Raw genomic sequence first — 15,418 nt, forward strand, 5'->3', positions numbered from 1 at the left:
TTATCAATATCATATCTCAGACTGGTTTTTGTCAGCAATGGCTGACAAGGAGAATTAGAAACCACAGACTAGTCAGTAGCTGCTGAGGTTTCTCCTTTTACGTTTCGCATAAAGAGAAAGGCAAAGGCACTACCATTTCAGTCTCTAACTATTACGTCTGTTAAATAACCTTGTATGGTTGAAAACGACGTTAAACACCATATAAAGAAGAAAGAATGTCTGTTAATTTTGGACCCTATGAGTCCAATCGTGCTGAAGCAGGTTAAATTTAGGTTACTTCAGCCAAGACAAACGCAGTGGGAAAGAGAATACTTGTGTTTAAGATAGTTTTTCTTCCCTTTTTGAGATGTTTTCGACCCAAATGTATTACATGTTGCCATTCGTCGAGTTTGCGCTCGCTCCCGGCGGGAGTGGGCGACGCAGTTTGTTGTCACGCATCGAGGTTCCGCCTTCATGCACAGTCACTTCGGCTGACGTGCACGCAGAGGAGTGTGTTTACTTCATACGAGGAGCGTTCACGCTCTACAGGTTAGTCAGGTTCACCGGTAGCCAAATTCTCTGGTGAAAGTGTTCCAGTTGGGCCGGAACTAGTAGCCCCCCCGCCGCGGCTGGGGGGTGAAAGTTTGACTTTCCCGAGGCTATCGCTCTTAGCAAGCGGAACTCGGGGGGTCAACACCGGACAACAAGTTGGGCCGGAACTAGTAGCCCCCCCGCCGCGGCTGGGGGGTGAAAGTTTGACTTTCCCGAGGCTATCGCTCTTAGCAAGCGGAACTCGGGGGGTCAACACCGGACAACAAGTTGGGCCGGAACTAGTAGCCCCCCCGCCACGGCCGGGGGGTGAAAGTTCGACTCCCCGGAGGCTATCGCTCTTAGCAAGCGGAACTCACGGGGGGTTGACACCGGACAACGAGACAGATGTACTCACGGGCAGACTTTTATGTCTCGGTGAATGTGTACATGTCTCAACTTCCTCCTTTTGGGCAGGAAGCTGCTTTCGGGCAGGCTTTGCACGGTTCTTCTGTTTTGCAATCAGCCTCGCCTGTGGTGGATCGTTTTAGTGACGCAGCTAGTCACAGCGACTTTCACGGTCCAGCCTCAGCAGATTCGGAGTTCGATGATTCTCACTCAGTTTCTGAGGAGGAAGTTGATGGCAAGTTGTCACTCTAACTTAAACCAGCTATGGTTACTGCAGCTCAGGTGTCTGCCAAGTACTTCGCTGAAGGGGTGACAGCTATGACAAGCTCTGCGGCACCACCACCCTCAGTGGTGTGTGATTTCCGCCCTGCTTTAACGGAAGTTCAGGGATATCGTTTTAGCGAGTCTCCTTCTGTTGCTTGCGAACTTTCCAAGGTGCTGGCTAGAACTTCGGGTTCTGAGAATAGCTTGCCTGTGGATACTGTGCCTTTACTGGCTGCACACGGTCAGGCTCCTGATGCTGCTCAGCCATGGCTTGCCTCAGACCAGTTACGGAAGCGAGCACTTCGTTTCATTCACGCAAGTTTGCTCTCTCCCGTCGTCATCACAGTCTTATTGAGACTTACGCTTTGCCGGGTGCACCGCTTCCGGTCACTCCGGAGTTGGCTAATCTCAGGGAGGATGTCTATCGTTGGACAAAGCTTGCGCTTACTCTGAAGGCGCATTACTTGGTTTGGGGGAGACGGGAAGACACTCGTTGGAACTTGCGTCTCTTTCAGAGACACTTCTTCGATCTCTTTCGCGGTCGGTCGCGGTGTTGTTGAATCATTTCGATTTTCGAAACGACGCTAGCGTGAAAGACGTCCTCATACTCCTGGCCTCTTTGGCTAAGGTTTCAGCCGAACAAATGTCAGTCGCGGCACGGTTGTACGCACATGCGGCTTACACACGCAGGGACGCTTTCTTGTCTGGCTCTAGAATTGAACTTGCGGAAGTTTTCTCATATGTTTCTCCTTTTCCATCACTTCCTTTGTGGGCAGCGATGCGGCGTTGCTTTCGCTTGCGTCACCCGCGCAAGTAACGCTTCACTCGCTGAGCGATATCCGTAGGCCTAGGTTACACCAAGCCTAAGAACTTAGTTTATTCTTTTCTTCGTACTACGGAACCGCTTCCGGTTGCACCGTACTTGTCGATCATACATCTTTAATGTTCATAGCAAGGAGAAACTGTCTGTTTTCAAGAACAATGATCTCCTGGCTGTGGAAGATCGTGGCCGCACTTCTTTCTATTATCGTCTTGGTGCAAGATTTTGATTCATTCTTTCCCTTGTGCGGTTTCGTACTCACGGGATGGGATGCCTTTGTGTTCTGTCGGGACACATATTCAAAGGGCTTAGCTTTGCTGTTCTTCTGGGAAAAGGCCTCGGCCGACAGTATTGTTCTGTCGGTGAGACTTAAATCTCTTCCTTGCTCGAGGGTTTTTCTTTGCGAATCCTCCTCTTTGCACGCGGACTCTTTAACAGAGAGAATCTCACAGCAAAAGGAAAAGCCCACGGCACGCCTCGGCTTTTCTTATCAGAGAAAAGCGCTAAGCTGGCCGTTCTCAGCTTTGGGTTTTATCTTCTTCTCGGTGTGGCACGTTGCCAAATACCCACCACTTTATCTCCTCGAGGCGATTTAGCGGTAGGGTTCAGTGGGCAAACAATAGCACGCTTTCTTGCATACTCTTGGCACTTGTCAACTGGAGTCTTAGCGTTCTTCTCTCTGCCTCTGTGTTTTCCCACAGCGGCTGGAGGGGCGATTAGAACTCTCACTTTATTGAGGGAGGCACTGGGGCCCTTCCTTTTGGGTCACTTATATAGATCGTGCCTATGTTTACTTCCACCTTTGGATATACAAAATGGATCGGAAGTGGCTACTTTTTATTTAATTCAGTTCTTCAGGGCTCTGGTTTCGTTTGATAAGCAATCAAATGAAGAGCCGGAACATGTTACTGTTAGTGTCTTTTCTTGACTGGTTCACAGACACAACCAATCTTTGGATTCTCACACCACTGCTCTTACAGGGCGTTCCCGTTGGTTCTCTCTCCACCAGCGAAGCAGTTCTGTCTCTTGTGGAATTCTTTCCCCTTGTCAGGGGAGAACAGGTGTTGATTCAATCGGACAACATCACAGTGGTCTTTTATCACGAGAAGCAGGGGGTGGCATCTCGCTCCCTATCACTGCCACAGCGAGCATGCGAGGTTTTGATGTGGTTTTTACCACCACGAATTCTTATTAGCAGTGAAGTACCTTCTGAGAGGCTCTATGGCTTGGCAGACTCTAGTCGGTCGGCCAGGAATGTCCACTTGGATCGGACTCTATCTCGCTATGCGCTTCTACTCCTTCTGGTGAATTTGGAGAAGCCGCTGATAGAAGTTTTGCCTCTCGGTACTATCACCTTCTGCTAAATGTTCGTCTCCCCGTTCCCGGATAATACTCTCGATTCTACTTTGAGCGGCCTGTTGGTCTCACATTATGGGCCCATTCAATCTTGTTTGCCAGGCCTTTAGGCTGGCAAGAAGGCGCCGTTTTTTACACTCAAGCCACACGGGTGTCTACTGTACGGGAATCATCGAGACGCTCAGGGGCTTCTGCCTCATCTCTGGATTTGGTCTAGAGATTCCATAGGGGTTCAGCGTCTTCGTTTTTGTTTCACTTTGACTGGCTTGGAACAATTGGCGTACTTTTAAAGAACCCCACTTCTCTCCGTTCAATGCGGGTGGCGAACCACCTATCCTGGCTTTCCGAATTTTCTCCCACGTCTCTGAATTAAGACTTTATGCGATATCAGTTGCACTGACACAGCTAGGTCGCAAAACATTTTTTCACTTGGGTTCTTTTTAACCAGCGTGATTAAGGGAACCTCCCTTTGGTTGGCTGAAAGCAAATCTCCAGTCCCGGCTTGGGATTTGCTCCTAGTTTCGGAGTTTTTGAGTTCGGATTGTTTAATCCTTGACAAATTAGCCTTGTTATTCTAAATACGGGAAGCCGTCATACTTACTCTAGTAGCTTCTGAGAGAAGTGCGAGTAAGTGCATTTTCTGTCTGGTTTTTGCTTTAGACATCTCTTTGGAGAAAGACTGATCTATAGCGCTTAGGTTTAATTCAAAATTTCTGACAAATAAGCAGAAACAGGGGTAACCAGATCCGATAATACAATTCTACCAATTTGCAATATTTTGGCTCTGCTAGAGCCATATTTAACAATTGTACATTTCGAGTTTAAATATATTTCTGACTCGCTTGACAAGTGGCCCCCTTCATCCCCTCCTTCCTCGTCCTGATATGGCTCTGTGTAGTCGGCTGGACGTTAAGCAACAAATAAACAAACAAACTGATCTGTTTAGATCACCAGAACAAAGGCTTTTGTTTATTTCCATCAACTTTTCTAGAGGCAATGATTTAGTGAAGTCAACCTTAGCTAAATGGACTGCCACATTGATTAGGCAATGCCTACAGTGGTGGCAGGGAAAAGGGGGGGGGGGGGCAGTCAGTCCTCCCTTTTCAGGCAGCACGGGCTCAAGAGGTCAGAGTGTAGGCCTCTTCTTTATCTGTTCTCAAGTCTGAGAGACTTACATAAGTCATGAATGCAGCTCATTGACCGTTCAAGGACATAGTCATGAGTTTTCTATCGGCGGGGTATTTTAAGTACCCGCTATTTTAATACACATCTACTAGACATCTTCCGCAGAAGATGTCTTTTTATGTTTTCCTGGGAACGTATCTGGTGCTCGGCAGAACATTAATTTCGGTTTGCCAGCTTTTGTAGCTACAGGCCAGATACTTGCAAGATGTTAACTGTGAGTTCATTTGCCCACCACCTAAATTAGCAATCTGCTATCTATGTGAGTTGCGTAAGAATATGTAATTTAATATAAAATTTCAAAAATAAATTTTGATTTAATTAATATACTTACCAACTCACATATTGGATTCCCTCCCGGCCTGCCCCGCAAATTTTTTTAAGGGGTTATATGTTTCAATACGGAATGGGTTTCACCGGTATACATCCTGCGCAGGCGCAGTACACCGGTAGTGTAAATAACCATCAAGGACCATGCCTTGTATGGCATACGGTTTTTGTTTCAGAGTTATTTTCCCACGTTGCCATGTAAGAGTGTTTCCATGTCTTATCACAAAACGAAGTTTTGCTTAGGGTTTCCCTAAAAATGAACAGATCACTTCAGTAGGAGTGAGTTTCCAGCACGGCGGCGGTCGAGTCACGCGTGATAGGTCACGTGACGGTATGACCTCGACTCTTGTATAGCTTGGGTTATAGGTCAATGCCGTTCTTTTTTAGGGGGTTGCTTCCCCTTTGGGGTGAAGCGTAGTTCAGTGTCCTAGCACTTTAACTGAAGTTAATGCTATCTATGTGAGTTGGTAAGTATATTAATTAAATCAAAATTTATTTTTGAAATTTTATATTATAATCATGATTATCATCCATGGAAATACAAGTAAATAATACAAGCAAATACACAAGAAATGTATACTCATAAGTTCAATGCAAGTCTTTCAGAAAAAAACCCATCAGAGCGTTATGCCTTTAGTCCAATTCTGGACTTGTTTATGCACATATTCTAATTTGACATATTGCAGCACAATAACTCTCTCTCTCATATACACCCATGAATACACACACACACACACACACACACACACACACACACGCACGTTCTTACACACTTGCACACATCAGTTCACACACTCAAAGACAAACATGCAGCACCATTTTAAGACTTGAGGTTTTCCATCATGCTACCGGCTTGTCGCAATTCTGAAACAAAACAAGAGAAACATTTTGATTTAATTCAAACGCGGCTATTTCTCTGTCATTCATTCCTTGTACAGCAACTGAAAGCTCACCATGCACTGCCAAAAACCACAAGTCATGCCAAGAACATTCAAGGCACACTCCGCCCCATGTCAACAATTTGGTTCCATCACCATCTCAGATCCGTCGCGATATAACCTTCGTGGTTGAAAACGATGTAAAACACCAAATAGCGAACGACAAAGAAGAAGAAGAAACACCAAATAAAGAAAGAAACCATCTCAGATGTGTCCAGGCTTTACCTGGGATAAGACCACTTGGACACATACCGAAAATCAATGCCTTGGCTGCTTCCTGTGCAGAGTTGAAATATTTTATGAGTTATTTTTGTAGATTGACACTTGGTGGCTTTTAAGAAATGAATTCCTAAAACAAATCCCACTCTGCACGGCGTACAGGCTGTTGATTGTTGGTATGTGTCCACGTGGAGGGATGTTCTTTAATCCTGTGTAAAAGCCTGAAAAGCCTGGCCAGCTCTGAGATGGTCAAACAAACTTTATCTTACATACGTGAGTGAGACCACTCATTAGATAACAATATAGCTATTCTGATGGACAGGTGGGGGAATTCGGAGGCTGTGATTGGATGGTCTCACACATCCCTTTTCCGATCATCAAAGCATAATGCTACGGAAGTCGGCCATTTTTGCCAATATCCAAAAGCATATTGGCAATAACAAAGACGCATGGTTCCGGTTTCTTCCACGTGTATAAAGTACACGCATACCTCGCCAGGTTTGTTTATGTGACAAGTCAACAGACGATGCCATTTGCTTTGTGTGTGTTTTTGTTGTTGCTTACTGTACATGACATACATTACGTGTAAAATCCAGTTCTTTAACAGGCAACAAACCTTGCAAATTTCCAGAAGCTGCAATCTGAAGCGACCTATCTCTCCAATGTTAAACACAAAATCAGCAAACCCTCCTGTCACATAGAACGTCCATTGTACAGTGCAATGTTGAAATGAAGTTACCGGTCTGAAACATTTAGTCGTTTCTTCTGAGACAATCCTTGTTCTCTTATCATCTACAGATTTACCGCAGTCTTCACCACGCGAATTCCCAACAGAAGTCAGACTTTCGAACATACAATCTACGTAGGCAAGCATTTGTTTGTTTGTTTGCTTAACGCCCAGCCGACCACGAAGGGCCATATCAGGGCGGTGTAGGAAAGCATGATACGTCATGACGTCATATAATTCCTAGCATATTGACGTAATGCTAAACATCCGGTTATCTCGAGTTTTCTCCATAATACATGTCAGTGGGTTTTTCAATGTTCGGTTATTTCTGTGGCTTCATGCGGAAAGGGAACCGTCGTCTGCAATCAACGACATGGACCATTCTGGTACTTGTTGCTGACAAAACCATGATTTTAACACATAATTTAATGTCAGAATAGCTATATAAACGCTATTGTGTTTTCATCGTAGCAATAGGGTCCGATATTTAGACTCGAACAATTATAATGCGACTCGTCGGCATTATACTTGTCTCGTCTAAATATCGGGCCCTATTGCTACGCTGAAAACACAATAGCTGTTAATATCGTTCAAACCACATGTGTGTATATCATGTAGATGAGGTCATGTCAAACTGGTTTTGAAGGGACCTGCTTTTCGATTGCTTATGATGCCAGAGTCACTGAGACAAACGTCATTATGGAAACCCTTTTACGCTATGCTGTTTCTCCAGGTAGAAGTTTTATAACGTTCACGTCACGCTACTGTCTTTGCTTTGACATCAAAGAGTGCACGAGGTTTTGCAATAGATGAGGTTCCAAAAGAAGCGTCTTCAATTTGGACACCTCCACTGCGGGACGTTTTGAGTAAAATACATGTAAGTACAGTATGTAAGATAAAAAGAATACTACATGGCTTGCTGTGGTGTACCAGATTTACACGAGTTGGTTTTTTTTAATATTGAATGTCCTCACAGGAAGGACTATGGTTTTGATTGTCACAGATACCAACATGTGCGGAACCACTCATGAGCACACATCCAACCTTCCTCTCCCGCTTGTACAAAAAACAAAAACACAATGGACTATCCTCTCCTTCGGTGAAGTGTTAGTCTCTGTTGCGGTTTAATTTTCACAGAAAAAAGGCAGGAAAACTCGCACTCAAACACCATGAGCTTTGACTCCCATTCACCCGTATTTCGTCTAATGCTGGAAAATGTCCCACACTTTCAATCCTCTGTTTAGCTAAACTTGGTTAAAAAATATAAAAAATAAAAAATAACACACAATCCCCTCCTCGCACACACACACACACAAACACAGAACTGCAGAAGATTTTGAATCCAATTTGGGTTTTACATTAAAAAAACATGCACATACAATCGCACACACACCAGAACTTTAAATATAACCCCCCTCCCCTCCCCTCTCCCCCACACACATCCTGAATTCTCTGTAACCTGGAGCCTGGAGCCACCTCTCTCCTCAACACAAAACCAAGAAGGAATATGAACAAGGGCAAAAAAAACACAATGACCACTCAAGAGGACTCTGAAACCTGGAGCCACCTCTCTCCTCAACACAAAACCAAGAAGAAACAAGAGAATCTTAAACAAATGATCGAGGCAGAGCGCTATTTGGAGATCTAATAACCAAAGGGAAGTAAGCAATGAGGATGAAAGTCGCTTGTTTTTTTCAATGCTTGTTATTCTCTCAGGTGCCAGGAGATTGGTTCCGTATAACTCTCGCTTACTCCATTACACATGTCGTATGCATTGAGAGCGCTTACTTCCCTTTGGTTAATTGATCTCCAAGTAGAAACAAGGATAAAACACACACTGACCATTCAAAAGGACTCTGAAACCTGGATTTGTTTGTTTGTTTGTTTTGCTTAACGCCCAGCCGACCACGAAGGGCCATATCAGGGCGGTGCTGCTTTGACATTTAACGTGCGCCACACACAAGACAGAAGTCGCAGCACAGGCTTCATGTCTCACCCAGTCACATTATTCTGACACCGGACCAACCAGTCCTAGCACTTAACCCCATAATGCCAGACGCCAGGCGGAGCAGCCACTAGATTGCCAATTTTAAAGTCTTAGGTATGACCCGGCCGGGGCTCGAACCCACGACCTCCCAATCACGGGGCGGATGCCTTACCACTAGGCCAACCGTGCCGATCTGAAACCTGGAGCCACCTCTCTCCTCGACACAAAACCAAGAAGAAACCAGGATAAAACACACACTCACCATTCAAGAGGACTCTGAACTTTGCAGCGCTGACTGTAAAGGCGACAGGTTTCACGTCTCCATTGTCTGGGTTTTTCACCTGCAGTTTCACCTGTACGCTCGGCTCACTCACGTCCTGTGGGCATACAATTCACCATATATTTATAAAGCATTGCCATTGTTCACAAAGCATTATTAATTTTCACTTGGGATAATCATTGTTTAAAAAGCATCATTAATGTTAGAAATCATTATGAATTTTCACTTTGGCTTATCATTGTTCAAAAAGCATGTTCTGCACAAAGCATTGTCAATGTTCCCACAACAATTAAATATTCACAAAGCACTTTCAATGTTCACAAAGCGTAATGCATGTTCAAAAAACATTGCCTATGTTTTCAAAGCAAGTACATGTACATTGTAATTCTTTCTAAAGGTATGCATACAAGAAGCAGTCCAATCCAGAAAAAAATTGAGGAAAATATAAACATACAAATGAGTATCATCACACACACACACACACACACACACACACACACACACACACACACACACACACACACACACACCAAATATAGTGCATAAAGTAACTCACGATATACGCTGAGCTCTCTCTCTAGTTGTCATTTGTTCTCATTTTTTGGTTTTTGTTTTGAAAGCCAGTCTTGCAGGTCAAGTTCTTTGTGACATAAGCTAGGACGATGCAGTAGAGTCGATGCTAACACCCATACATCTCCCTCTTTCCTCTCCCTCTCTCTCTCTCTCTCTCTCTCTCTCTCTCTCTCTCTCTCTTACACACAAACGCATAGACTTCTCTCCCTACCCCCAACCTCTGTAGCAGAAAAGAAGGTTTTAATAAAAATCAAAGCAATACCTTCAATTCACTGGAGCTCAGGATGTAGTCCACTCTCCACTGCACCGACTCCAGCTTGGACACTGCAACATAGTAACACAATGTACAACACTCCTTCTTCTTCTGCGTTCGTGGGCTGAAACTCCCACGTACACTCGTGTTTTTTGCACGAGTGGAATTTTACGTGTCTGACCGTTTTTTACCCCGCCATTTAGGCAGCCATACGCCGTTTTCGGAGGAAGCATGCTGGATATTTTCGTGTTTCTATAACCCACCGAACTCTGACATGGATTACAGGATCTTTTTCGTGCGCACTTGGTCTTGTGCTTGCGTGTACACACGGGGGTGTTTGGACACCGAGGAAAGTCTGCACACAAAGTTGACTCTGAGAAATAAATCTCTCGCCGAACGTGGGGACGAACTCACGCTGACAGCGGCCAACTGGATACAAATCCAGCGCGCTACCGACTGAGCTACATCCCCGCCCTTACAACACTCCTTATATTGTTTGAACAAGCAGCCTCCATCATTATACACACTGTGACAGCAAGATGGGTACATGTACATAACATGAACAAACAAATATTAAAGAAAATGTAATTAAGTCTCAACTTCTGCTCATTTATTGCATGCAGTACATGAACATGGATTTCAAAGTACTACCAAACAGTGAACAACAAATAATAAATCTGAAAAAAAAAGAAGAAATGTTACCAATATCATAGACAAAACCAAACATTCACAACATATACTACGTCGACCCAGCCGCCTTTTAGCTAAGTTAGTTTTATTTTACAAAAAGAAACCAACAACACCAAGCTGTCTTAAAAAAGTTAGCACTAAACAAACGTAACTACGTAGACCCTCTCCTTCCTTTTTCTGTATTGTTCCAAATAACGCATCAGCTTATACCGTATTTGACGGACTACAAGCCGCGACTTTTTTTCAACAAAAAATGCATTGCGGCGCATAAAAAGATGCGGCTAAAACATTACCTAAACTTGAATAGCATTCACCTAATGGAAGTCGGCGCGGATTTTCATTTCGCTCGATTAGCGATTACCGGTACTTTATTAGCTCTCTACTCAAGACTCGGCGCTTTTCTCTTTCTTTCGCGAATCTTCGTTTGTCAACAAGTCGTTGTGACAAGCGTACAGAGAAACACCGGATGTATCAGGATCTCGCGCGCGCGAGATTTCGTTTTTTTGTGTCTCGCGATAGTTGGAGGAGCGAGAGCCGCCATGTTGTGTTTTCGTCTGCTCGAAATGTGCGCAAAAGTTGTAAATCATCCCAAAAAAGCTTATTCTGGGCGGGACTACATGTGTGTGTTGGTTACAAATTGTGTGTGTGATATTTTTCTTTAAACGTTTTCACTTTTCTTCTTTGTTTCACTTGTTTATTCTCGGAGCCGATTTCGCCAAATACCGTACTTTCGTTTGCCTGGTTGTTTTGATTGATTGACACGATCTGATTATATTTTTTTCGACGGCGGCTAATTATAGTGACGCGGCCTATACGTGGCTCGTCCCAATTTTTTTTTTTTAAAAGTCGGGGGTGCGGCTTCTAAAACGGTGCGTCTTGTAATCCGTCAAATACGGTACATGTCATTCTCTTTCTAAGCCTTTTTCTCTTTGATCCCAAGGAAGAGTGCATGCAAACTGACCATTGTCTGATATCAATCTCTTCCGTGTCTAGTTTGCTTCACAGAAACTTATAGTATTTTCTGTTCGGAATGCTTTGATACAAAACTAACATATACTGAACACAATGTTTTCTGTACCAGGGATCGCGCTAGCTTTTTAAAAAACGCGTAAGTCATACGCAACGTAACGAAAAAAACGCGTCACGGACCAATATTTTTGCGTACTACGAAAACACGTACAGACACAAACAAAACACGCACGAAAGACTTAAAGACACTCCTTACCTAAATACGTCGAGTTTTCCTGTCGAACTCCGCGCACGCCTGTCGAATAACACCCCTGCTGTCTCCAACCTTCGGGCCTTGCGAGTTTGTTTCCCGCTCTAATACGACTAGACACACTTTCCGCCTTTTGGAAGCGCGAGATGGGAGAGCTGCTAATGTCTGTTTCATTATCCGACAAGACATTATCTGGTACTACCCTCGTTACGTTCGTTTCCTATACTTCGATGCAAACAGAAACGGACTTTAGTTTTGACCCGCAGATTTCATGTGTGTCGTCACTTCTCAAGCCCTATAGTCAGTTTCAGGATCGGGTGATTATTAAGTCAGAGCAAAAGCGCTGCGTGAAGACAAGAAAAAGTTACAATATTTTTGCGTATGGCTTACGCGGCGCGGCGAAAAAAACGCGTCAGCAACTTTTAAAATGCGTCAAATACGCAAAAATCGTGCGTAAACGCGATCCCTGTGTACGCGTGATAATCCTGCACTGACCTCTCAAACTCTGGTTCCTGAATTCCTCCTGCAGCTTGTGGAAAGCATCAGAATAGGATTTGCACAGAGATGTGGCATGTTCTGCAACAAACAACGGCAGTAATATACACATCTGGAAAAGAAGCTGTCACACTTTTCTGCTTTAACTCTTCTACAGATCAAATAGCGGCCCTTGTACGTTACACAAAACAGCCTCATTGTGCACTCCATGCAACAAACACCAAAATTGGCAGAGACAGGCAGTTTTATGTATTTATCAAACTCTGATACAGGGCCATCGTGAAAAACTAGTTTAAAGGTGTTTTTTAATACAATTTCAAAATGGCCGCCACATGTAATTTACCAAAATTATTAATTTATGTTCAGTTGATGCTACAAGCACCAAATTTTGCAGGGAGGTACAGTTTTATGTACTTGTCAAGGTCTGATACAGGGCCACCAAAATAAATTTGTTTAAAAGATTATTTTAATGCAATGTTCAAAATGGCTGCCACAAAAAAAAGTCTAAAATTGTAGATTTGCGTTCATGTAGTGCAACAACCCTCAAAATTGGCAGAGATGCAGTTTTCTGAACTTATTAAGTTCTGATACAGAGCCACTTAAAATATGAATATTTGTTGGTTATTTAAAGCATAATTTCAAAATGACAACCACAGGAATACATGCAAACGCACATGCTGGAACGTAACTGAAGGAACACAAGAAGTTTAGAGCAATGTAGCTTGATCTACCTAGTGTTGGGGGTTGTTAGCAGATGCACACACACAATTGCAGAGGGCAGTACACCGTAGTCCGGCTTTGCAGCATTTGCAGCGTTGGGTTCTGCATGACTTCTTGCAGGCACACTTGAGAAGCTCGCGGCATGCTGTAGATGCTTCAGGGCTGATGGTCCAAAGGGGTTGCCACTCTCCGTCATTGTTTTTCCAACCCCATTCAGAGGGATTAGGCAATGCAGGTGTGGGATTTTCTGCCTGGCCCCAAATGTAGCTGCCTTGATAGACTGCCCTTTTGATATGCTGTAGCAGAACATCGCTTGTTGGTGGAATGTTTTCAATCTGCCTGGTTTTCTTGATGAAGAGATGTCTTCTGGCGCTGTTGACATCCAGGCAGTTACTAGCTTTGTCGTAGAGGAGCACAACAAACCTCTCCAACACAGCTCTGTCATCAGGTGTCAAGGTACACGGAGGCGTTGACAGCCGAAGGAAAGTTTCAGTCACATCATCGAACACACTCCACACCTCCCAAGCCTTCTTCTTACTGATGCCATTGAAAAATGACACAGTGTCGCACCCAGAAAAACTGTGGAAAAGAGAAAGGCAGGATGATCTGGTGGGACCAAGGTTCCTGGCAATAAGGTGAGCAGGAATGTGCCGGAAGTCTTTGCCAACACACATCGCCACCCAAATTTCGTGTTCAGGATAGCGTGATGCAGAGGCGACGGCGAGGACAACAACATCTGTGTCGGTGGTGCGAAGCAAGATGTGTTTGCTGTCCTTTGCTGCATCCACTAGGTGTGTCATTATCCTACTGTCGGCTTCCTCATGGGTGCAAGGAGACAGTGCACTAAGCTCAACAGGGACATTGGAAATGGCAATAGAACCCTGGGTGGTGACAATGGTCTTCTCAGTGGGAATTCGCAGGAGACACTGTGCCAGGTACTTAAAGAGCTCCGTTTTGTTGTCATCTACCCTGAGGAATGTGTGCCAGTTGGTGGTATGGCGCCTGTTGGTGTGACACGCGTTCTCTTTCCCTTGCCCCTCACCTCCCTTGCAGTCTTCTTCAGGCTGTCTGTCCTGTACATATCCCATATCACATCCAGGCGGGAAACTGTTTGCAGCAAGAGGGTGATGTGCGGCAAAAACACATCCTCTGCATATGCACGAAATGTCTTTGCTGCCCCAGGCCGAATCATGTGCACGATTGCAGCGCCATCCAAAATCAGAACATCTGCATCAGAACGCACTGCTTCAGGCGGTGACAATTGCTCCAGGCATTCCATCAGGCGTGATTTCAATCCCGGCCTTATTTGTCCTTCAGAGGAAAGTGATGGAGGGGTACTGTGATTTTCATGCTGGAAGAAGTCGTCGAGTCCTCCTGGGCGGGTCTGGCATGCAATATAGAGCCTGGAAAAGAGACTGTTGTTCTTTTTAAGGATGGAAAGTTTGCAAGTTTCAGTGCCTTTCTTCTTCCGTTTTGTGCCAGCAATAAGGACCATGTTGTTGCGCTTGATAGGGTCAGAGAATTTCTTGGTCTTTGTCTTGAGCCTATCTTCCACAAATGATGTGTACTGCTGCATCCCGGTCGTCAACATGGATTTCATGGCCTCATGCGTCGCAGCACTGATGATCTCAGTGCTCTGAAGAGCCCGTGAGGAAATCGCATGTTCGCTCAGCAAAAGGTTTCCCGCCTCCTTTATGACATCAATGATTTTTGTGACGTTGTCAGCAAAATCCACTTGGAAGGCCAAGCTTTGCTCATGATGGCCAAGTTTCTCCGAGTCTTTCTCAGGAGGGCTAAGGGTCCGTTGAAATTCATGGATGACGCGTGCAACTTCAGGGCCACTGACCATCCACCGTCCCAAAGCAGCTGGATTACCTGTCAAGCCAACGGCCCCACCATCACCTTTCACAATCGCATTATTCTGTTCATGTGCATGATCCAGTGCCAGTCTTGAAAATGGCCTTCCAGTCTTTTGCAGGACAAAGTGGCCTTGTTGGAATTCATGGCTAACAGACTCAATGGCACTGATTTTTTTCATGTCATTCACATGCACAGACATAGTTATGCTGGTCTAATGCAAAGACCACTGGCACCATTTTCGCGATGTACTGCTGATACAACATGAAGTCACCACTTCTCACGGAAGACAGAAAAGCAAGCACAAGAACTTCTAATTGCATGATCAAAGCCCAGAAGTGAAACGTTGGACTGTTCTCCGCCATGACGACTTTCCACTCATCCACAGGCATGATCTTCTCCCCAAGAGCTTGGCATGAGAGACGATATTGCTCATAGGCAGCATTCATCAGTTGGTAGAGGGCACATACTGTAAGCTGATGAGCATGCCGAGTCTTGGTGACATGAGCAGCTGACAAGAAGGAGTCTGCAGTACCAACTGTAGTCACACCAGCCTGCACAAGGACGTCTGTCCAGCCACTGTCACGCAGGAG

At 44.7% G+C, this 15,418-nt stretch overlaps 1 long non-coding RNA gene across 1 annotated transcript; it reads right to left on the minus strand.

The window, feature by feature from the left end:
• Positions 1 to 4,674: 4,674 nt before the first annotated feature.
• Positions 4,675 to 12,331, minus strand: LOC138949762 (uncharacterized). Its single transcript, XR_011450422.1, has 4 exons — positions 12,249 to 12,331; positions 9,854 to 9,915; positions 9,001 to 9,115; positions 4,675 to 5,731 (listed from the first exon to the last, which is right to left on the minus strand). It is a non-coding gene; the product is annotated as an uncharacterized lncRNA (long non-coding RNA).
• Between the last annotated feature and the right edge of the window lie 3,087 nt (positions 12,332 to 15,418).

Source organism: Littorina saxatilis, linkage group LG16 (assembly GCF_037325665.1).
Source record: "Littorina saxatilis isolate snail1 linkage group LG16, US_GU_Lsax_2.0, whole genome shotgun sequence".
In the NCBI taxonomy this organism is placed as follows: Eukaryota; Metazoa; Mollusca; class Gastropoda; order Littorinimorpha; family Littorinidae; genus Littorina; species Littorina saxatilis.